Here is a 24,048-nt window from a genome sequence, read left to right as displayed (position 1 = left end):
ATGAGAGCCACAAAGCAGCATTTGATGAGGCTATAGTTGAACTGGATGCACTAAGTGATGAGAGCCACAAAGCAGCATTTGATGAGGCTATAGTTGAACTGGATGCACTAAGTGATGAGAGCCACAAAGCAGCATTTGATGAGGCTATAGTTGAACTGGATGCACTAAGTGATGAGAGCCACAAAGCAGCATTTGGTGAGGCTATAGTTGAACTGGATGCACTAAGTGATGAGAGCCACAAAGCAGCATTTGATGAGGCTATAGTTGAACTGGATGCACTAAGTGATGAGAGCCACAAAGCAGCATTTGATGAGGCTATAGTTGAACTGGATGCACTAAGTGATGAGAGCCACAAAGCAGCATTTGGTGAGGTTGTAGTTGAACTGGATGCACTAAGTGATGAGAGCCACAAAGCAGCATTTGATGAGGCTACAGTTGAACTGGATGCAATAAGTGATGAGAGCCACAAAGCAGCATTTGATGAGGCTATAGTTGAACTGGATGCACTAAGTGATGAGAGCCACAAAGCAGCATTTGGTGAGGTTGTAGTTGAACTGGATGCACGAAGTGGTGAGAGCCACAAAGCAGCATTTGATGAGGCTATAGTTGAACTGGATGCACTAAGTGATGAGAGCCACAAAGCAGCATTTGATGAGGCTATAGTTGAACTGGATGCACTGGATAAGTGATGAGAGCCACAAAGCAGCATTTGATGAGGCTATAGTTGAACTGGATGCACTAAGTTATGAGAGCCACAAATTTATTATCCAGCTATTGTGAGATGATTTAACTATTTGGAAATCTGAGATGCAAAATGATGGTGAGTTGGGTTCTTCATGTTTAAATAAAACATTAAAATTTGGAAAAAAACAAAATTAGTTGGGTTCTTTTTATAGGCATTATTAAGGGGAAATTACTCAGTTGTTACAATTTAAAAAAAAAAAATACGGACTTCATACAAAAGACATCATTCATAATAATAGTATAAATATACACAGAGTGTAGTCTCAAGATGTGGATCTGCTGTTGTAGAACAACAATTAATGTATATGCTTCAATATTTTTCATGTATCCTCTTCAATCCAACATTTGTTTGTGAAGGAATTGCATTCACTTATGCTATAGGTTGTAAGTCCTACTTGGATATATAATGATCAAAATTATTTCTAGATTTATCATAAAAGTTAAATAGATAATATAGTCATATTTATGGGTTTTGGATAACCTTATCTGGTAATGTTACTGTTTTATTTTATTTTTCAAAACCAAATTTAGAATAATTACAAATATTACAAGGTTTTACAATGATTTGGTCATTAGTGTGTGTTTAACACAGTATTGGTCAGTGAGTGTTATCATACAAGGTAAGCCAAATATTTGTTTGTAAATAAAAATGAAACATTTTGTATGTCATCAAGTTACCAATACCATGTCCTGAAGACCTATTTCCATAGTATTATAGTTTGAAGAAAGCATATTTTGTATTATGTAAATAACCAGTAGAACAGATATTGCTATGTAAATAACCAGTAGAACAGATATTACTATGTAAATAACCAGTAGAACAGATATTGCTATGTAAATAACCAGTAGAACAGATATTGCTGTATAAATAACCAGTAGAACAGATATTGCTGTATAAATAACCAGTAGCACAGATATTGCTATGTAAATAACCAGTATTACAGATATTGCTATGTAAATAACCAGTAGAACAGATATTGCTGTATAAATAACCAGTAGAACAGATATTGCTGTAGGAATAACCAGTAGAACAGATATTGCTACGTAAATAACCAGTAGAACAGATATTGCTATGTAAATAATCAGTAGAACAGATATTGCTATGTAAATAACCAGTAGAACAGATATTGCTATGTAAATAACCAGTAGAACAGATATTGCTATGTAAATAACCAGTAGAACAGATATTGCTATGTACATAACCAGTAGAACAGATATTGCTATGTACATAACCAGTAGAACAGATATTGCTATGTACATAACCAGTAGAACAGATATTGCTATGTAAATAACCAGTATAACATATATTGCTATGTACATAACCAGTATAACAGATATTGGTATGTAAATAACCAGTAGAACAGATAAATGCTGTATAAATAACCAGTATAACAGATATTGCTATGTAAATAACCAGTATAACAGATATTGCTATGTAAATAACCAGTAGAACATATATTGCTATGTAAATAACCAGTATAACAGATATTGCTATGTACATAACCAGTATAACATATATTGCTATGTAAATAACCAGTATAACAGATATTGCTATGTAAATAACCAGTATAACAGATATTGCTATGTAAATAACCAGTAGAACAGATATTGCTATGTAAATATCCAGTAGAACAGATATTGCTGTATAAATAACCAGTAGAACAGATATTGCTGTATAAATAACTAGTAGCACAGATATTGCTATGTAAATAACCAGTAGAATATATATTGCTATGTAAATAACCAGTAGAACAGATATTGCTATGTACATAACCAGTAGAACAGATATTGCTATGTACATAACCAGTATAACATATATTGCTATGTAAATAACCAGTATAACAGATATTGCTATGTAAATAACCAGTAGAACAGATATTGCTATGTAAATAACCAGTAGAACAGATATTGCTATGTACATAACCAGTAGAACAGATATTGCTATGTAAATAAACAGTAGAACAGATAAATGCTGTATAAATAACCAGTAGAACAGATAAATGCTGTATAAATAACCAGTAGAACAGATATTGCTATGTAAATAACCAGTAGAACAGATATTGCTGTATAAATAACCAGTAGAACAGATATTGCTATGTAAATAACCAGTAGAACAGATATTGCTATGTAAATAACCAGTAGAACAGATATTGCTATGTAAATAACCAGTAGAACAGATATTGCTATGTATATAACCAGTGGAATAGATATTGCTGTATAAATAACCAGTAGAACAGATATTGCTATGTAAATAACCAGTAGAATATATATTGCTATGTAAATAACCAGCAGAACAGATATTGCTATGTACATAACCAGTAGAACAGATATTGCTATGTACATAACCAGTATAACATATATTGCTATGTTAATAACCAGTATAACAGATATTGCTATGTAAATAACCAGTAGAACAGATATTGCTATGTAAATAACCAGTAGAACAGATATTGCTATGTACATAACCAGTAGAACAGATATTGCTATGTACATAACCAGTAGAACAGATATTGCTATGTAAATAACCAGTATAACATATATTGCTATGTACATAACCAGTATAACAGATATTGGTATGTAAATAACCAGTAGAACAGATAAATGCTGTATAAATAACCAGTATAACAGATATTGCTATGTAAATAACCAGTATAACAGATATTGCTATGTAAATAACCAGTAGAACATATATTGCTATGTAAATAACCAGTAGAACAGATATTGCTATGTACATAACCAGTATAACATATATTGCTATGTAAATAACCAGTATAACAGATATTGCTATGTACATAACCAGTATAACAGATATTGCTATGTAAATAACCAGTAGAACAGATATTGCTATGTAAATAACCAGTAGAACAGATATTGCTATGTACATAACCAGTATAACAATTATTGCTATGTAAATAACCAGTATAACATATATTGCTATGTAAATAACCAGTAGAACAGATAAATGCTGTATAAATAACCAGTAGAACAGATATTGCTATGTAAATAACCAGTAGAACAGATATTGCTATGTAAATAACCAGTAGAACAGATATTGCTGTATAAATAACCAGTAGAACCGATATTGCTGTATAAATAACCAGTAGAACAGATATTGGTATGTAAATAACCAGTAGAACAGATATTGCTATGTAAATAACCAGTAGAACAGATATTGCTATGTAAATAACCAGTAGAACAGATATTGCTATGTAAATAACCAGTAGAACAGATATTGCTATGTAAATAACCAGTATAACAGATATTGCTATGTAAATAACCAGTATAACAGATAAATGCTGTATAAATAACCAGTATAACAGATATTGCTATGTAAATAACCAGTAGAACAGATATTGCTATGTAAATAACCAGTATAACATATATTGCTATGTAAATAACCAGTATAACATATATTGCTATGTAAATAACCAGTATAACAGATATTGCTATGTAAATAACCAGTATAACAGATATTGCTATGTAAATAACCAGTATAACAGATATTGCTATGTAAATAACCAGTATAACATATATTGCTATGTACATAACCAGTAAAACAGTTATTGCTGTATAAATAACCAGTAAAACAGTTATTGCTGTATAAATAACCAGTATAACAGATATTGCTATGTAAATAACCAGTAGAACAGGTATTACTAAGTAAATAACCAGTATAATGGATATTGCTCTGTAAATAACCAGTAAAACAGATATTGCTCTGTAAATAACCAGTAAAACAGATATTGCTATGTAAATAATCAGTAGAACAGATATTGCTCTGTTGTTTGTTAGTTTATCCGTCTGTATTTTAACCCTCAGTTTTACATGTGTAAAACACAATAAGCATGTTAATTAATTCAAAATATAATTATCCATGTTTGTTTCTATTTTTATCAAGTTGTGGAACCTGCACAATTTTCACTCTGTTTCCCAAAAGAAGTGACATAAGAAGCCGTTGTGTGTTCAGCTTCTCCAAAAATAGGTAGTTTTTGTAAAATTATATGTTAATATTTGAGACTAAAAATGCTTATTGCCCATTTCTGTGTTTTGATGTTTAACAAATTGCCTTGATTTGTGTAAATGGTTTTATTTGTTTTATTTCTAACACTTCTAACATCAGTTGTGGTTTTTTTTCATGTTCTTAACTTGTGTGGTGGTACAGCATTAGAATCTTAATGTGTTGATGTGAAGTTATGAGATGGTACAATATAAAGGTAGTTGTAATTCTTGGATAGCTTTTCATTTTAGATCATTCAAAATATATTTTTCTTAGTACAATTTAGTCTACTAATAGCAGATTTTTTAGCTTTATTAAAATTAAAGTTTGAAATATTCTGGTTCCTTTACTGTTTACACTCAATGAAATAGTTAAAGTTTTTCTATTGCTTAGAAAAGAACTTAAACAGTTTTTGTAATGTTTTGAAAAAAACAACAAATCTGCTATAGAAAATTAGGATACCAACAAATATTAAAATCCATTTGAAAATTATATTTATAATGTGGGCCCAATAGTATGGTACCTTTATAATGTGAGCCCAATAGTATGGTACCTTTATAATGTGGGGTCCAATAGTATGGTATCTTTATAATGTGGGCCCAATGGTATGATACCTTTATAATGTGGGCCCAGTGGTATGGTACATAAAAATTATTTGTTTATTGGATATTATTTTGGTTATATTAGTTTGCTTTTTGAAAGTAGGATGTATATTAGTAGAATATAGCAAATATTTTGGTCCACAAATACAAATCTCAATACTGAGGTTTTGAGTATATTAACAGATTAATTTATTATAATGGTTGTGCTGGATTAGTTTCTTGTACCCAATTCATGGATGTTTATTAAAGTTGAATGGGCTTGAAAGAGGGAACAATAACATATTTTCAGGATTGTTTTAAGGAACAGTTGGTTCATAAACCTGCATTGGTAATGTATTTGGCTCATAAATCTACATTGGTTATATCTGTGGTTCATAAGCTTGCCCTGTTTCTACCAGTGATTTATAAGTCTGCTCTGGTATTGTATTATCTTTTATTCATAATGTATCTGTTGAGGAGCTATATTTTGGCACAGTTGTATTTGCACATTGCTAGAGGCAGAGTTGTTCTTTGGTCAGTGTTAGCAAGGTGGGCTCTTAAAGCAAACTATAATTTGAAATATTTTCAATGAAGCATGATTGTATCTGGAATTTTCAATCATATTCTACCACTAAACTATTCTAGGGTTTTAACATTATAATTCTAGAACACTGTAAAGTATTTGATTGTCAGTGTGAGAGTGATCATATAACTTCTTATGTTACAGTTTGTTTTACTGAATCAGTAAAAACCAAATGCTCAACACTTAATCTCCTATGTTACAGTTTGTTTTACTGAATCAGTAAAAACCAAATGTTTAACACTTAATCTCCTATGTTACAGTTTGTTTTACTGAATCAGTAAAAACCAAATGTTTAACACTTAATCTCCTATGTTACAGTTTGTTTTAGTGAATCAGTAAAAACCAAATATTTAACACTTAATCTCCTATGTTACAGTTTGTTTTACTGAATCAGTGAAAACCAAATGTTTAACACTTAATCTCCTATGTTACAGTTTGTTTTACTGAATTAGTGAAAACCAAATGTTTAACACTTAATCTCCTATGTTACAGTTTGTTTTACTGAATCAGTAAAAACCAAATGTTTAACACTTAATCTCCTATGTTACAGTTTGATGACCAAAGTATTTCAGAAATTCCTTTTGTTGTTGTTGCTCAATATGCACTATTTTATTGTGAAGAAAAAAAACCATTGTATTGAAAGTATAGTTTATTAAGTGGTTTTCATTTATTGTGTCTTTATCTTTGTTATGGTCTGTTGTGCTTATTTTGTGAAAATATGGACTTCAATATTAGGAGAGAATTTTAGTTCAATCTTATGAATGCGTATTTAAAATACGTTTGAATACATTCCAAAAGTATCTTTGACGTACTATTCTAGCTTCATTGTATACAGACTTTTTAAAATTCATCAGTCCTAAAGTTTATAAAGTCTGTTATAATTCCGAATTGTGTGTTTTAAGCGATACTTTGTGCTTTAAAGGACAACCTTTAAAACAACTTTTAAAGTCTAGAATTAGGAGAAAATGTGATTGAAAAGAGAAATACAGGTAATTAGTTGGTAGGAAACTACCCATAATACACCACGAGCTTCTCTTTCTTGTGTTAGAAATACAGGTAATTAGTTGGTAGGAAACTACCCATAATACACCACGAGCTTCTCTTTCTTGTGTTAGAAATAGAGGTAATTAGTTGGTAGGAAACTACCCATAATACACCACGAGCTTCTCTTTCTTGTGTTAGAAATAGAGGTAATTAGTTGGTAGGAAACTACCCATAATACATCACGAGCTTCTCTTTCTTGTGTTAGAAATACAGGTAATTAGTTGGTAGGAAACTACCCATAATACACCACGAGCTTCTCTTTCTTGTGTTAGAAATACAGGTAATTAGTTGGTAGGAAACTACCCATAATACACCACGAGCTTCTCTTTCTTGTGTTAGAAATAGAGGTAATTAGTTGGTAGGAAACTACCCATAATACACCACGAGCTTCTCTTTCTTGTGTTAGAAATAGAGGTAATTAGTTGGTGGAAACTACCCATAATACACCACGAGCTTCTCTTTCTTGTGTTAGAAATAGAGGTAATTAGTTGGTAGGAAACTACCCATAATACACCACGAGCTTCTCTTTCTTGTGTTAGAAATAAAGACAATTAGTTGGTAGGAAACTACCCATAATACACCACGAGCTTCTCTTTCTTGTGTTAGAAATACAGGTAATTAGTTGGTAGGAAACTACCCATAATACACCACGAGCTTCTCTTTCTTGTGTTAGAAATAGAGGTAATTAGTTGGTAGGAAACTACCCATAATACACCACGAGCTTCTCTTTCTTGTGTTAGAAATAGAGGTAATTAGTTGGTAGGAAACTACCCATAATACACCACGAGCTTCTCTTTCTTGTGTTAGAAATAGAGGTAATTAGTTGGTAGGAAACCACCCATAATACACCACGAGCTTCTCTTTCTTGTGTTAGAAATAGAGGTAATTAGTTGGTAGGAAACTACCCATAATACACCACGAGCTTCTCTTTCTTGTGTTAGAAATAGAGGTAATTAGTTGGTAGGAAACTACCCATAATACACCACGAGCTTCTCTTTCTTGTGTTAGAAATAAAGACAATTAGTTGGTAGGAAACTACCCATAATACACCACGAGCTTCTCTTTCTTGTGTTAGAAATAGAGGTAATTAGTTGGTAGGAAACTACCCATAATACACCACGAGCTTCTCTTTCTTGTGTTAGCATTATCTTACTTGGTGAATGTCCTATCTTTGTGTGTATTTTACCAAAGTTGGGAAAGCTACATTATAAGCTTCATTTAACAAAATCACCGATGTTAATAAATCTCACTTCTTTGTTCAATGTTTCGTGAAATAAGATCGCGGTGTGTTCGTATGTTCTCTCTTTGGTGTGTGTATTATACATCTGCACCTCTTTTGGAGCAAAGCTTTTAACCAGTTACATTATTTCCTAGCAGAATTTGTCAAATTTGTGATACGTGACTATGAAACTTGTTTATCTCTATAAATGTATATTTGTGTGTGTGTGTGTGAAGTTTCTCTATTTTTTCTACCAGTTATTCTTGAAACGTGCCACGTGGATTCTTTTATTCATATTCCTGTTCAACCAGGGGAAAATATGTAGACAGTCACATTCATTTCACTGGTAGCCTTTTATATGCTGTTTTGTAATGTTCTTCAGTTATCATTTTTACCTTCTGGCTTTTAAAGTTTCAGGCTGTTGGTTGTTATTGTTGAATAAATAATTTATATGTAATTTATGGCATGTTAGTGTTTTACACGTTTATATAGGTCGATAACGCATGTTAGAACCACGAATGGGCTATTATTTAACTATCTTAAAGTGGAAAATAAAATTAGGGTTTCGATACCCTAGGAGGCAGAGCACAGATTGTGTATTTTTTGTTTAATTACAAACAAACAAACCACCAGTGTGCTTTACCGAAATGTAGATACCCCGTGGTATTTACTGGTTGTCCCAAAAAAGTTAGTCGTTGATTATGTGGTATAATTTAATAAAATTTACGAAGATGTTATACATAATGATACAATCAACAGAGTTCAACATGGATTTTAGATAAGAACATGCCCCACACAGGGCCTGATCACCAACAAATAAACTAAGGCCTTTTAAACACAGCGTGTGGGGTATGTTCTTATATAAAAATTACGTATTTTTATCTTTCACTTCTTTAGAAGTGTTAAATATAATATGATTGTACGAACATCAACTGAACTGTAATCAGTACAATAAACAAACAGGGCGACCAATTGGTCTCAAAATTGAAGAGGCCGAAATATATGTTTTTAGTAAAGTGTGATCAGAAGGGCTGTTCTTTACGTTTCCTATCTGTGTGAGGACTTATCATTCTATCCATAATCAATTATATGTTAAACGATTTAAAAACTTCGTGGATCCATAATTTATGCTCTTTCTCTCGGTATTTTGTTTAACATATACATTTCTACTTTCCAATTCCCCATTAAATGAAAAATGTTGGTGTTTTTCTCTAACATTCGTGCACACTCCATTAACTAGAGAGTTTTGCTTACGCGTACTCGCAAGAATCAGTTATACGATGACTTTACAAAAACGTTTAGTATTGGCATATTTTCATTTACGTTCCGTTGCAAAGAGAAGAGATAAATCATTTCTTCATTAAATGGAACGATAATAAAGAGAGAATACGCTACAAACGACACTTGACCGTGAAGCAGAAATAAGAACACCAAAAGGTAGGGGATCTCGCAAGCAGTTGTTTTTATTAAAATAGCTTTAGAAAGTCATATTTTATTTTCTGTTCATTGTTATTCTTATTAATTTTAAATAAAATACTTAGGCAAAATAAATCACGATTAATATGTTTGCTTGACTCAAAACAACTTCAGGATGTTTAAAGTGAGTAATTCGTAAGTTCTGTGTTAACTGTATACCATTTGTCGTGTCTGTATCATTTCGATGTAAAGCTTTATTATTTTGTTGTTGCACTAAGCATGACCTGACTGACAGTTCAGCAGAAAAATACTGGGATGGACATTTTTATAAATTGGTGAATGACGTCAACACGATATGGACATATTTCAACATAAATCAGATATTCAGTGAACGCCAGTTAACATAACTCCAATGTATATATAAAACTCAATTTTTATTTTTATTTTTCTGTTTGTTTATCCACTGGGTTCACTGCGCAGGTAAGATTTCCGTCACGTGAAGATGCGTAAAATGACAATTTTTCGTTCGTGTATGCATCTATAGTCTATTATTGAACCAGTTATTTTATCATAAAACTATATACACTGCTGGCCAAAATCTTTAGGCCAATGAACATAAAGAAAAAATATGCATTTTGCACTGTTAGACTCAACCATTTATTTGAGTAGAGCTTCGAAAGATGGAAAAAAGAAAAGGAAAAATAAAAATAAAAAACTTTTTAGCATTTAATAGGCAAAATGTGAACACTTTGAATGAAATTAGCCTAAATACTAGCTGGTCAAAAGTTTAAGACCATACTGAAACGAAGCGTTAGTCGGTAAACACGTAACGAAATTTAGTCATTTGTGATAAATCATTAGCGTTGTCAACATCTCCCACTGACATCTCCTGTGTTACATTGGGTAAAAACATGGCAAAGGTTAAAAAGTTGACAGAGTTTGAACGTGGCAGAATTGTCGAGCTGCAGAAGCAAGATCTCTCTCAACGTACCATTGCTGGTGAAATTGGGCGTAGTAAAACTGATGTTGTAAATTTATTAAAAGACCCTGAGGGATACGGAACGAGAATTTAAAACGGTCGGCCCAAGAAGATTTCGCGGGCGTTGAGCAGGAGGATTTGGAGGGTTGTCTGGCAAGACACCAGCCGATCGTCGAACCAGATTAAGGCCCTTACGGATGCAGAATGCAGCTCAAGAACAATAAGACAGCATCTATCTACGAGAGAAAGGCTTTAAAAACTGTAACTATCTTCAAAGGCCACGTCTCCTTCCACACCATGAAACAGCTCGGTTAAACTTTGCTGAGAAGCACCAAACATGGGATGCAGAAAAGTGGAAGAAGGTTTTGTTCTCTGATGAGAAAAAATTTAACCTGGATGGTCCAGATGGCTTCTAACGTTACTGTCAGTTTAACCTGGATGGTCCAGATGGCTTCTAACGTTACTGTCAATATAACCTGGATGGTCCAGATGGCTTCTAACGTTACTGTCAATTTAACCTGGATGGTTCAGATGGCTTCTAACGTTACTCGCACGGTAAGAATGTCCCACCGGAGACATTTTCTACACGACACAGTGGAGGAGGTTCCGTCATGATTTGCGGTGCTTTCCCGTTCCATGGAACAATAGACCTTCAGGGATGTTTGATACAGGGACATCAAACAGCAGCTTACTACATTGTCATGTTGGAGAAAGCATCCTTATTGACTGAAGGCCCTCGCTTGTATGGAAATAACTGGATCTTTCAGCAGGGAAACGCTGCAATCCATAGTGCCCGGAGGACAAAGGACTTTTTCATGGCGAATAACGTGATTCTTTTGGACCATCCAGAGTGTTCGCCCGAGCTGAACCCAATTGAAAATGTTTGTAGGTTGATGTCATGGAAATCTATATAAATGGACGTCAGTTCCAAACAGTGCATAATTTTCGTGAAGCCATCTTCCTCACTTGGAATACCATTCCAGCCAGCCTTCTGCAAACGCTTATATTGACCATGCCAATGTGAATGTTTGAAGTTATTCGCAATGACGGCCATGCAACTCACTACTAAGACCTCTTGTTGGGCAGTTGCTACCCTGTTTAGGATTTCTTTTTGGTATGGTCTTAAACTTTTGACTAGCTAGTATTTAGACTAATTTCATAGTGTTCACATTTTCCCTCTTAAATGCTAAAAATGTTTTTTTTCCTTTTCTTATTTTCATATTTCGAAGCTCTACTCAAATAAATGGTTGAGTCTAACAACGCAAAATGCATATTTTTTCTTTATGTTCATTGGCCCTAAGATTTTGGCCAGCAGTGTATATTGCACGAATAAATTACACGCAAACCTGACATGTTTTGGTAAGTTTGAGTTGCTGTTAAGTTTAGCCTGTGGTAATAAATCATTAACATCAACTCAAGAAATTAAAAGTCAAGTCAACGGATCTGTTTTCTCTATTTTTTCTGTGTTTGGTTTCATATCTAAAAGTGGATTTTTTCTTTTGACACATTATAAAGTAGAATATTGCATTTTGTTTGTAGTATATTTCATACATGTGGTGTCACATTCATAAAAATATATTAAATTTACATTAAAAGAAATTGAACCTAATACTACATCTAAATATTTGCGTTTGAAATTTTAGATTTTTTTGGTATATATATCCGGGCTTGCTTACCCTTGTTAGTGAACAAAAACATTGTTCATAAGGAAGCCATAATTTAAAATAGGTTCGTAGTTTAATTTCAAATATCAAACCTAAGTTGTTTTTTAAATAAATTTACAAAATATTTTTTATCTGTCCACATATGGAATGGGAGAGCAGAGAGAGTAAGTTATTTTTTCCTATAACCCATGCAACGTCTGGTAATACCACTAGTCAACAATAAAGTAAATTAAAATAATTAGTATTACATATTATATATACGACCAACTACGTGTTCCGGATTTATTTATCACTAAACGTAACATTGAAAAAAGAATGTGACACGAAGGACTTATGTTTTGTTTGATTGTCTGATAGATCATGTAAGTTAAAGTCGTTACGATTAGTATACCACATATTGATGGGTGGTAGGTGACTCCATAAGTCGTTACGACATATATTGATGGGTGGTAGGTGACTCCATGTCTCGTAATTCTATAAATACAGATATGAAGTTCACTGTTTTAAGCCAACGTTACAGTTAATCCATAGTAAAAAAAATAAGGATTTTCAATAAAAATTTCCATATTTCAAACCTTATTACTTTTTATTTGGTGTGTGTGTGTTTTCTTACAGCAAAGCCACATCGGGCTATCTGCTGAGCCCATCGAGGGGAATCGAACCCCTGACTTTAGCGTTGTAAATCCGGAGACATTTTTATTTAGTAAACCTACACGAGGTTTACACGTGCAAAGTATTTTTTTAACCAATTTCTAATATTACAGAATTTCTGTTTTTAAAATGAATATAGAGTATTGAAACTTATATTTAATATTCCTTTGAAATGAATATAGAGTATTGAAACCTATATTTAATATTCCTTTGAAATGTATATAGAGTATTGAAACTTATATTTAATATTCCTTTGAAATGAATATAGAGTATTGAAACCTATATTTAATATTCCTTTGAAATGAATATAGAGTATTGAAACCTATATTTAATATTCCTTTAAAATGAATATAGAGTATTGAAACTTATATTTAATATTCCTTTGAAATGAATAGAGTATTGAAACCTATATTTAATATTTTTTTGAAATGAATATAGAGTATTGAAACCTATATTTAATATTCCTTTGAAATGAATATAGAGTATTGAAACCTATATTTAATATTCCTTTGTAATGAATATAGAGTATTGAAACCTATATTTAATATTCCTTTGAAATGAATATAGAGTATTGAAACCTATATTTAATATTCCTTTGAAATGAATATAGAGTATTGAAACCTATATTTAATATTCCTTTGAAATGAATATAGAGTATTGAAGCCTATATTTAATATTCCTTTGAAATGAATATAGAGTATTGAAGCCTATATTTAATATTCCTTTGAAATGAATATAGAGTATTGAAACCTATATTTAATATTCCTTTGAAATGAATATAGAGTATTGAAGCCTATATTTAATATTCCTTTGAAATGAATATAGAGTATTGAAGCCTATATTTAATATTCCTTTGAAATGAATATAGAGTATTGAAGCCTATATTTAATATTCCTTTGAAATGAATATAGAGTATTGAAGCCTATATTTAATATTCCTTTGAAATGAATATAGAGTATTGAAGCCTATATTTAATATTCCTTTGAAATGAATATAGAGTATTGAAGCCTATATTTAATATTCCTTTGAAATGAATATAGAGTATTGAAACCTATATTTAATATTTCTTTGAAATGAATATAGACTATTGAAACCTATATTTAATATTCCTTTGAAATGAATATAGAGTATTGAAACCTATATTTAATATTCCTTTGAAATGAACATAGAGTATTGAAACTTATATTTAATATTCCTTTGAAATGAATATAGAGTATTGAAACCTATATTTAATATTTCTTTGAAATGAATATAGAGTATTGAAACCTATGTTTAATATTTCTTTGAAATGAATATAGAGTATTGAAACCTATGTTTAATATTTCTTTGAAATGAATATAGAGTATTGAAACCTATATTTAATATTCCTTTGAAATGAATATAGAGTATTGAAACCTATGTTTAATATTCCTTTGAAATGAATATAGAGTATTGAAACCTATGTTTAATATTCCTTTGAAATGAATATAGAGTATTGAAGCCTATATTTAATATTCCTTTGAAATGAAGATAGAGTATTGAAACCTATATTTAATATTCCTTTGAAATGAATATAGAGTATTGAAACCTATATTTAATATTCCTTTGAAATGAATATAGAGTATTGAAACCTATATTTAATATTCCTTTGAAATGAATATAGAGTATTGAAACCTATATTTAATATTCCTTTGAAATGAATATAGAGTATTGAAACCTATATTTAATATTCCTTTGAAATGAATATAGAGTATTGAAACCTATATTTAATATTTCTTTGAAATGAATATAGAGTATTGAAACCTATATTTAATATTTCTTTGAAATGAATATAGAGTATTGAAACCTATATTTAATATTCCTTTGAAATGAATATAGAGTATTGAAACCTATATTTAATATTCCTTTGAAATGAATATAGAGTATTGAAACCTATATTTAATATTTCTTTGAAATGAATATAGAGTATTGAAACCTATATTTAATATTTCTTTGAAATGAATATAGAGTATTGAAACCTATATTTAATATTCCTTTGAAATGAATATAGAGTATTGAAACCTATATTTAATATTCCTTTGAAATGAATATAGAGTATTGAAACCTATATTTAATATTCCTTTGAAATGAATATAGAGTATTGAAACCTATATTTAATATTCCTTTGAAATGAATATAGAGTATTGAAACCTATATTTAATATTCCTTTGAAATGAATATAGAGTATTGAAGCCTATATTTAATATTCCTTTGAAATGAATATAGAGTATTGAAGCCTATATTTAATATTCCTTTGAAATGAATATAGAGTATTGAAACCTATATTTAATATTCCTTTGAAATGAATATAGAGTATTGAAACCTATATTTAATATTCCTTTGAAATGAATATAGAGTATTGAAGCCTATATTTAATATTCCTTTGAAATGAATATAGAGTATTGAAACCTATATTTAATATTCCTTTGAAATGAATATAGAGTATTGAAACCTATATTTAATATTTCTTTGAAATGAATATAGAGTATTGAAACCTATATTTAATATTTCTTTGAAATGAATATAGAGTATTGAAGCCTATATTTAATATTCCTTTGAAATGAATATAGAGTATTGAAACCTATATTTAATATTCCTTTGAAATGAATATAGAGTATTGAAACCTATATTTAATATTTCTTTGAAATGAATATAGAGTATTGAAACCTATATTTAATATTTCTTTGAAATGAATATAGAGTATTGAAACCTATATTTAATATTCCTTTGAAATGAATATAGAGTATTGAAACCTATATTTAATATTCCTTTGAAATGAATATAGAGTATTGAAACCTATATTTAATATTCCTTTGAAATGAATATAGAGTATTGAAACCTATATTTAATATTCCTTTGAAATGAATATAGAGTATTGAAACCTATATTTAATATTCCTTTGAAATGAATATAGAGTATTGAAGCCTATATTTAATATTCCTTTGAAATGAATATAGAGTATTGAAGCCTATATTTAATATTCCTTTGAAATGAATATAGAGTATTGAAGCCTATATTTAATATTCCTTTGAAATGAATATAGAGTATTGAAGCCTATATTTAATATTCCTTTGAAATGAATATAGAGTATTGAAGCCTATATTTAATATTCCTTTGAAATGAATATAGAGTATTGAAGCCTATATTTAATATTCCTTTGAAATGAATATAGAGTATTGAAACCTATATTTAATATTTCTTTGAAATGAATATAGACTATTGAAACCTATATTTAATATTCCTTTGAAATGAATATAGAGTATTGAAACCTATATTTAATATTCCTTTGAAATGAATATAGAGTATTGAAGCCTATATTTAATATTTCTTTGAAATGAATATAGAGTATTGAAACCTATATTTAATATTCCTTTGAAATGAATATAGAGTATTGAAACCTATGTTTAATATTCCTTTGAAATGAATATAGAGTATTGAAACCTATGTTTAATATTCCTTTGAAATGAATATAGAGTATTGAAGCCTATATTTAATATTCCTTTGAAATGAATATAGAGTATTGAAGCCTATATTTAATATTCCTTTGAAATGAATATAGAGTATTGAAACCTATATTTAATATTCCTTTGAAATGAATATAGAGTATTGAAACCTATATTTAATATTCCTTTGAAATGAATATAGAGTATTGAAGCCTATATTTAATATTCCTTTGAAATGAATATAGAGTATTGAAACCTATATTTAATATTCCTTTGAAATGAATATAGAGTATTGAAACCTATATTTAATATTCCTTTGAAATGAATATAGAGTATTGAAACCTATATTTAATATTCCTTTGAAATGAATATAGAGTATTGAAACCTATATTTAATATTTCTTTGAAATGAATATAGAGTATTGAAACCTATATTTAATATTTCTTTGAAATGAATATAGAGTATTGAAGCCTATATTTAATATTCCTTTGAAATGAATATAGAGTATTGAAACCTATATTTAATATTCCTTTGAAATGAATATAGAGTATTGAAACCTATATTTAATATTTCTTTGAAATGAATATAGAGTATTGAAACCTATATTTAATATTTCTTTGAAATGAATATAGAGTATTGAAACCTATATTTAATATTCCTTTGAAATGAATATAGAGTATTGAAACCTATATTTAATATTCCTTTGAAATGAATATAGAGTATTGAAACCTATATTTAATATTCCTTTGAAATGAATATAGAGTATTGAAACCTATATTTAATATTCCTTTGAAATGAATATAGAGTATTGAAGCCTATATTTAATATTCCTTTGAAATGAATATAGAGTATTGAAGCCTATATTTAATATTCCTTTGAAATGAATATAGAGTATTGAAGCCTATATTTAATATTCCTTTGAAATGAATATAGAGTATTGAAGCCTATATTTAATATTCCTTTGAAATGAATATAGAGTATTGAAACCTATATTTAATATTTCTTTGAAATGAATATAGACTATTGAAACCTATATTTAATATTCCTTTGAAATGAATATAGACTATTGAAACCTATATTTAATATTCCTTTGAAATGAATATAGAGTATTGAAGCCTATATTTAATATTTCTTTGAAATGAATATAGAGTATTGAAACCTATATTTAATATTCCTTTGAAATGAATATAGAGTATTGAAACCTATGTTTAATATTCCTTTGAAATGAATATAGAGTATTGAAACCTATGTTTAATATTCCTTTGAAATGAATATAGAGTATTGAAGCCTATATTTAATATTTCTTTGAAATGAATATAGAGTATTGAAACCTATATTTAATATTCCTTTGAAATGAATATAGAGTATTGAAACCTATGTTTAATATTCCTTTGAAATGAATATAGAGTATTGAAACCTATGTTTAATATTCCTTTGAAATGAATATAGAGTATTGAAGCCTATATTTAATATTCCTTTGAAATGAATATAGAGTATTGAAACCTATATTTAATATTCCTTTGAAATGAATATAGAGTATTGAAACCTATATTTAATATTCCTTTGAAATGAATATAGAGTATTGAAGCCTATATTTAATATTCCTTTGAAATGAATATAGAGTATTGAAACCTATATTTAATATTCCTTTGAAATGAACATAGAGTATTGAAACCTATATTTAATATTTCTTTGAAATGAATATAGAGTATTGAAACCTATATTTAATATTTCTTTGAAATGAATATAGAGTATTGAAACCTATATTTAATATTCCTTGAAATGAATATAGAGTATTGAAACTTATATTTAATATTCCTTTGAAATGAATATAGAGTATTGAAACCTATATTTAATATTCCTTTGAAATGAATATAGAGTATTGAAGCCTATATTTAATATTCCTTTGAAATGAATATAGAGTATTGAAACCTATATTTAATATTCCTTTGAAATGAATATAGAGTATTGAAACCTATATTTAATATTTCTTTGAAATGAATATAGAGTATTGAAACCTATATTTAATATTTCTTTGAAATGAATATAGAGTATTGAAACCTATATTTAATATTCCTTTGAAATGAATATAGAGTATTGAAACCTATATTTAATATTCCTTTGAAATGAATATAGAGTATTGAAGCCTATATTTAATATTCCTTTGAAATGAATATAGAGTATTGAAACCTATATTTAATATTCCTTTGAAATGAATATAGAGTATTGAAACCTATATTTAATATTCCTTTGAAATGAATATAGAGTATTGAAGCCTATATTTAATATTCCTTTGAAATGAATATAGAGTATTGAAACCTATATTTAATATTCCTTTGAAATGAATATAGAGTATTGAAACCTATATTTAATATTCCTTTGAAATGAATATAGAGTATTGAAGCCTATATTTAATATTCCTTTGAAATGAATATAGAGTATTGAAGCCTATATTTAATATTCCTTTGAAATCAATATAGAGTATTGAAACCTATATTTAATATTTCTTTGAAATGCGTATTTTTTGGTTTTTTAAAAACTTCTCATCAAAAGTTGCCAAGGTTTAAACCTTTGGTCTTTTTTAAAATTATTTTTTTTTCATGTTATTCTATAAGAAAGAGGCACTTGATGTACGGTCTTCAAAATTAATGTTTGGTTGAATTTTGATTTTCTTTTCTTTTTAAAAAAACAGGCAAAACACAATTAAAAACAGGCAAAACACAATTAAAAACATGGGTGTTTTGAATAAAAATTCCAAAATCCAAAAGTTCAGTTGTTTCCAAAGTTTACTTCACATTGGAGCTTTCTTTTATTATGGATAAGAGAAAACTTATTGTTTAAGAGGTATGAACGGATATAATTCCAATGCTTTAGGGTTGCTGTTTTTCTTTGAAATATCCCGCATTGGATATTTCAAATTTTAATTTTGTATTAAAGGTATTAAGGCGTGTGACTCGTATTCTGATTTTCGCGGGTTCGCATCCCCGTTGCGCCAAACATGCTCGCCCTTTCAGCCGTGGGGGCATTATAATGTGACGGTCAATCCCACCATTCGTTGGTAAAAGAGTAGCCCAAGAGTTGGCGGTGGCTGGTGATGACTAGCTGCCTTCCCTCTAGTCTTACACTGCTAAATTAGGGACGGCTAGCACAGATAACCCTCGAGTAGCTTTGTGCGAAATTCCAAACAATCAATAGTATGTTTTTCACGTTATTCTACTAGGAAGTTGAACCTGATGTTTTTAAAAAAAATAGAACAAAACCTTTTTCACTAAAAACTTTATTTAAACCTTGACGTGTCTTTAAAATAATAACTAATTTAGATTTTACTTTCTTTCCTAAGGAAAGATAAACTTTGGAAGGGATTCTAAAATAGTAAATTTTACTCAGTTTTCCCAAGTGTAAAAATTGGTTACAGCTTGTTTCCAAATTTAATCTTTTTGTAGTGTGGATTAGAGAAAACTCCAGTTTAAGCTTTGAATTTTTTAAAAATTAAACGTCATGCATTAGGTTTGCTGGTTTTTCTATAAATATCCAAAATAGAAGATTTAACACTTATTTTTGCATTAATACACGCACTATTTAACAGGTTTCGAAAAATAAAAAATCACCAAATTTAAGAAGGCTTCCACTTAGAATTTTTTGTTATTCTGTTAGAAATATTCACTTAATGTACGCTTTTCAAAAATAACTTTCTCATCAAATCTTTTATGGCTTGATTTATCTCGGAAATGTTGGCTAGCTTTGATTTTACTTTACTTTTGAAGCCCACAGCAGTATGCGGACTCGCCGCTAGAATCCGGGTTTCGATACCCGTGGTGGGCAGAGTACGGATAGCCCCTTGTGTAGCATCGTGCTTCTGAAAAAAGTATAAATCATCAACGGGGTTTTAAAAAAATTGGAATTTTCAGTTCAAATTCCTACATATTTAAATTGAACGGCATGACTTCCTTCATGAATGGATATTTTGTGGAAGCAACTCGTGCAAACGAGAATTACCTTGTTACTACGTATGAAAATCGTTTCTTGGATATTTTGCCTCTGATCTTTGTTTCTGTATTTTTAGCTCTTTGCTTGGTGGTATGATTTGTTGCAGGACTACCGTTATAGTCCTGCTGTCCGTTATTGGCCTTCATTCCTTTTCTGTTTAAAATCTTTAGGGCAAGGTAAATTTCCGTCTTAGATCGTTAGAAATGAAAATTATAATTTCTAAGTTTATTTTGTTTCAGAAAGGGAGGTTAGATGCCATTTTTAAAATGATCAGTTTTCTGCTATTTACAAATCGCCAAAATTAATGTTAAAATGTAGTTCCACCACGACTTTATTTCAGCTGTGTTGTTATCATACACTAGAAAGTTCGAGAGATCACTTTTTGTGCAGCGATTTTCAGAACTACCAGATCTCACCTCTCTGAGAAAAAATAAAAGACCGATAATTTAAATGAGTGATAAGAAATTATTAAAACCGGATAATATACGTTTTTTTTAATAAAATGTTTTTTCTTCAAATGAAAGCCGATACACTACAAAATTTTTGTAAATAAAAAAAATAATGTTCTGATGGGTCGTATGTGAGTGTGTGTGTTTTCGTATAGCAAAGCCACATTGGGCTCTCTGTTGAGCCCACCGAGGGGAATCGAACCCCTGATTTTAGCGTTGTAAATCCGTAGACTTACCGATGCACTAGCGGGAGTATTCGTGTTTTTGTACTGGTATCCTAAAGTTCCAGACTACCTGATAGTAGGTAAATAAGCTTGCAAGCGATTGAAACATTAACTGGAATTAATGGTTTGAAAAAGTAAAAAAGACATCTTTATTTCGAGAGTAAAATAACATTAATGAATCTTGTAATTTATAATATGGCGTCTAATTTGGACTTAAGCTCAGTTGGAGTACTGAGCTGCAAGCTTTGGAATTGATTTAATGAAACATCTTAGTGTTACACTAATTTCAACATCATTGTAATTGCTTTAATAGTAAGTTCTGGCGGTTCACTCGTAGAGTAACTACCACAATCAGTTATGTAAGAGATAACCTGTCTTGTGCACGTCGTATCTTTGTCTAAGGTAGACTAATCTTTAAATTCAGAGAAACACAAGTAATTACTGGATAAACGGAGACAGGCATGAGTGAAGAAATACACGTGTAGTAATACACGTGCGGAATTTCACACATTACAGGTGCAAGAAAGTTGAAATGGATTTCCGATATTTGGATTAAATATTAGCAGTTTTTTTGTTGTTTAGGGAAATTCACAACGTATTAAATTATATGGAGAAGTGGGTTTTACACAAAATTTGTGGGTATCAAAAGGTATACAACATCAACCAACAATAGTTTTTATCATTTAGAGTACATACAGTGAAGCAACACAGAAGAACAATAGAAGAATAAACTACACTTCAGCCAATGTCATTGACCTCCTTGACATCGTAGGAAGGAAAATGAGATGAAACAGACTTGTTTGACAGCAAGACACTGATATTGAGAAAGCAGTAAATGTGGTGAAACTCTACCTGGTGGGAAAAGAAGTACGTATAACAGTCACAACTATAGCAAGGCTTGCACAAAGTTAAGTCCCAATAAAAAATATCACGGTTGTATGAGGTGATAGATACACTCGGAATGTGAGGTAAAGAACAAAGCACCAGATTTGGATGAAAATTTCACCATCATACATTGACAAACTTATGACATCATAAAGCAAGACATGATGCTCTGTTTCAAGGAAATGCAAAAACTGATGTTCTGTTTAATGTATTTACTTTAATTTTATATTTTCTGTAACAATGTAATGTGTTTAATAACCTTACCATGTAGTTGAAAAGACCGATTTCTTGTGACTACATGTACGTTTCTAAAATTATACATGTTCCAAATAATAAGATACTGACAGAAATATATAGAAAAGTCAAAGATTTTTTAAATAAAAATATATAAAATACGAAAGTTTCAAAATTACGCATTAAGTATATTTTTTTCATAAACTGATACCCTATGGTGATAGTTGTAATTCTCCTCAACTGATTTATCGTCTCTTAATGTGTAAAAACGACATACAAAATGTAAACTGTTATGACACATGCGATACTTTACTTACAGTTTTTTGTTAATTTAAGGAAGAGCCATTCGATATTTAGAATTCATAGTAAATCAAACGAAGTGAAACAATCATTTTTGTGGATGAACTGATTTAATTGTGTTTTATTATTAATTATTTAAAGAAGATATGACTTATAACTCAAACGTTAGGATTTTAAAATATTCCTGACTGAGTAAAAACAATTGAAGCAGTCAGCAAGAAACTTAAGTATGAGTCGTTAGCAATGTTTTCACCAAGCCCTGATGACTGCAGAGTTTTCACCAAGCCCTGATGACTGCAGAGTTTTCACCAAGCCCTGATGACTGCAGAGTTTTTACCAAGCCCTGATGACTGCAGAGTTTTCACCAAGCCCTGATGACTGCAGCGTATCACCAATAAAAAAAAAACAAGAGAATTAAAATACACTTGTTGTTCATAGAATTAAAACATAACTAAACCTAAACAACTACTACAATCTGTATAATAGTAAGAATGGGTAGACAGAAGGTATTGTTCAGTAACGTTAGCTAGAAATGTCAAAAAATAAAACACTTAACGAGTTCGTGATGCAGGGTAGAAACAAATTACTGTTCAACTTGCTATAGAACTGGAATCCGAAATGTTACTGATAGAACACCCAATCAAAATAGCAAAAACATTAAATCACCTTCCATTACGTACCATTAAGCTTACAGAAATGCTTAAATAACCAATAGGAAATAACATTATTAGGTAATGATTTGCAACAATGTTTATATCAGTAAACGTTTATATATACACAAACTTGATTCAGGATGGCATGAGAAAGGTCATAGAGGTTTGGGCCGGTACTTTTAATTTTGGAAAAGCTACCAGTATTATTATTATTATTTTCCCTCAGCATTAGAATGAACTTCGTAGCTGCTCATTTTAGAATTCTTGAAAACACAGCATGACTTTGTTTTCAGTATCAGTGCCTTTATATACTTGTATTACATTTTTAATGTTTATTACGTTGAGAAGAAGAATAGAAACCAGGGACGTAAATTTTTTACACCCGATTATGTGGTCTGTTCAATTTACAAATTGGTAATCTCTGATTACGTGAACCTGAAAGATGTAAATATGTAGTTACAGAGTAATCTTGTTGCCATGATACTTCAAGGTTTCCATGTAGGTTTGTATAAGTGAGGTGTTGTGAACAGTTTTCAAAATGTAAATAGAATAAAGACAAATGTGTCACAAATTAACTGCCACATGAATTTGTTCCTGCACACTGCACAGTATAAAAGATGGCCATTATACTTGACAAGGTTACTAATAACTTTCATTGCATGAATTACGTTTTCAAATATTAATAAAATTAGTAATTACCCTTGATAAGTTTATATCTACTGAAAAACTGTTCATGTTGTTTGATAAAAATAATTAAAGTGTCTTTGGGAACTCTTGAAAATTACACATCAATACAATGTAGCACATAATTATTCATACTTTTTATTGAAGTAAGATTCATTTAGTCCTCTAGTCTACATGTTCCCAAACGTAGACCTCCTTTGTGATGATCTGTTTAAGAATTCTTTCATAAGCTCTTCTATATTTATCTTGTCGACCTCATCTTTGTGAGTATGACACATGGTTGAGGCGGCACT

The 24,048-nt window shown here is 30.0% G+C and overlaps 1 long non-coding RNA gene across 1 annotated transcript; it reads left to right on the top strand.

Annotated features, from left to right (window-relative positions):
* Positions 1-688: 688 nt before the first annotated feature.
* On the top strand, positions 689-22,176 carry LOC143256284 (uncharacterized). The gene is made up of 3 exons (XR_013031228.1): positions 689-820; positions 4,643-4,726; positions 21,687-22,176. It is a non-coding gene; the product is annotated as an uncharacterized LOC143256284 (long non-coding RNA).
* The last annotated feature ends 1,872 nt before the right edge of the window (positions 22,177-24,048 follow it).

This window comes from Tachypleus tridentatus, chromosome 7 (assembly GCF_004210375.1).
Source record: "Tachypleus tridentatus isolate NWPU-2018 chromosome 7, ASM421037v1, whole genome shotgun sequence".
NCBI lineage: Eukaryota > Metazoa > Arthropoda > Merostomata > Xiphosura > Limulidae > Tachypleus > Tachypleus tridentatus.
Note: the sequence above shows the minus strand (reverse complement) of the source record. Positions and strands in the feature narration are given on the sequence as shown.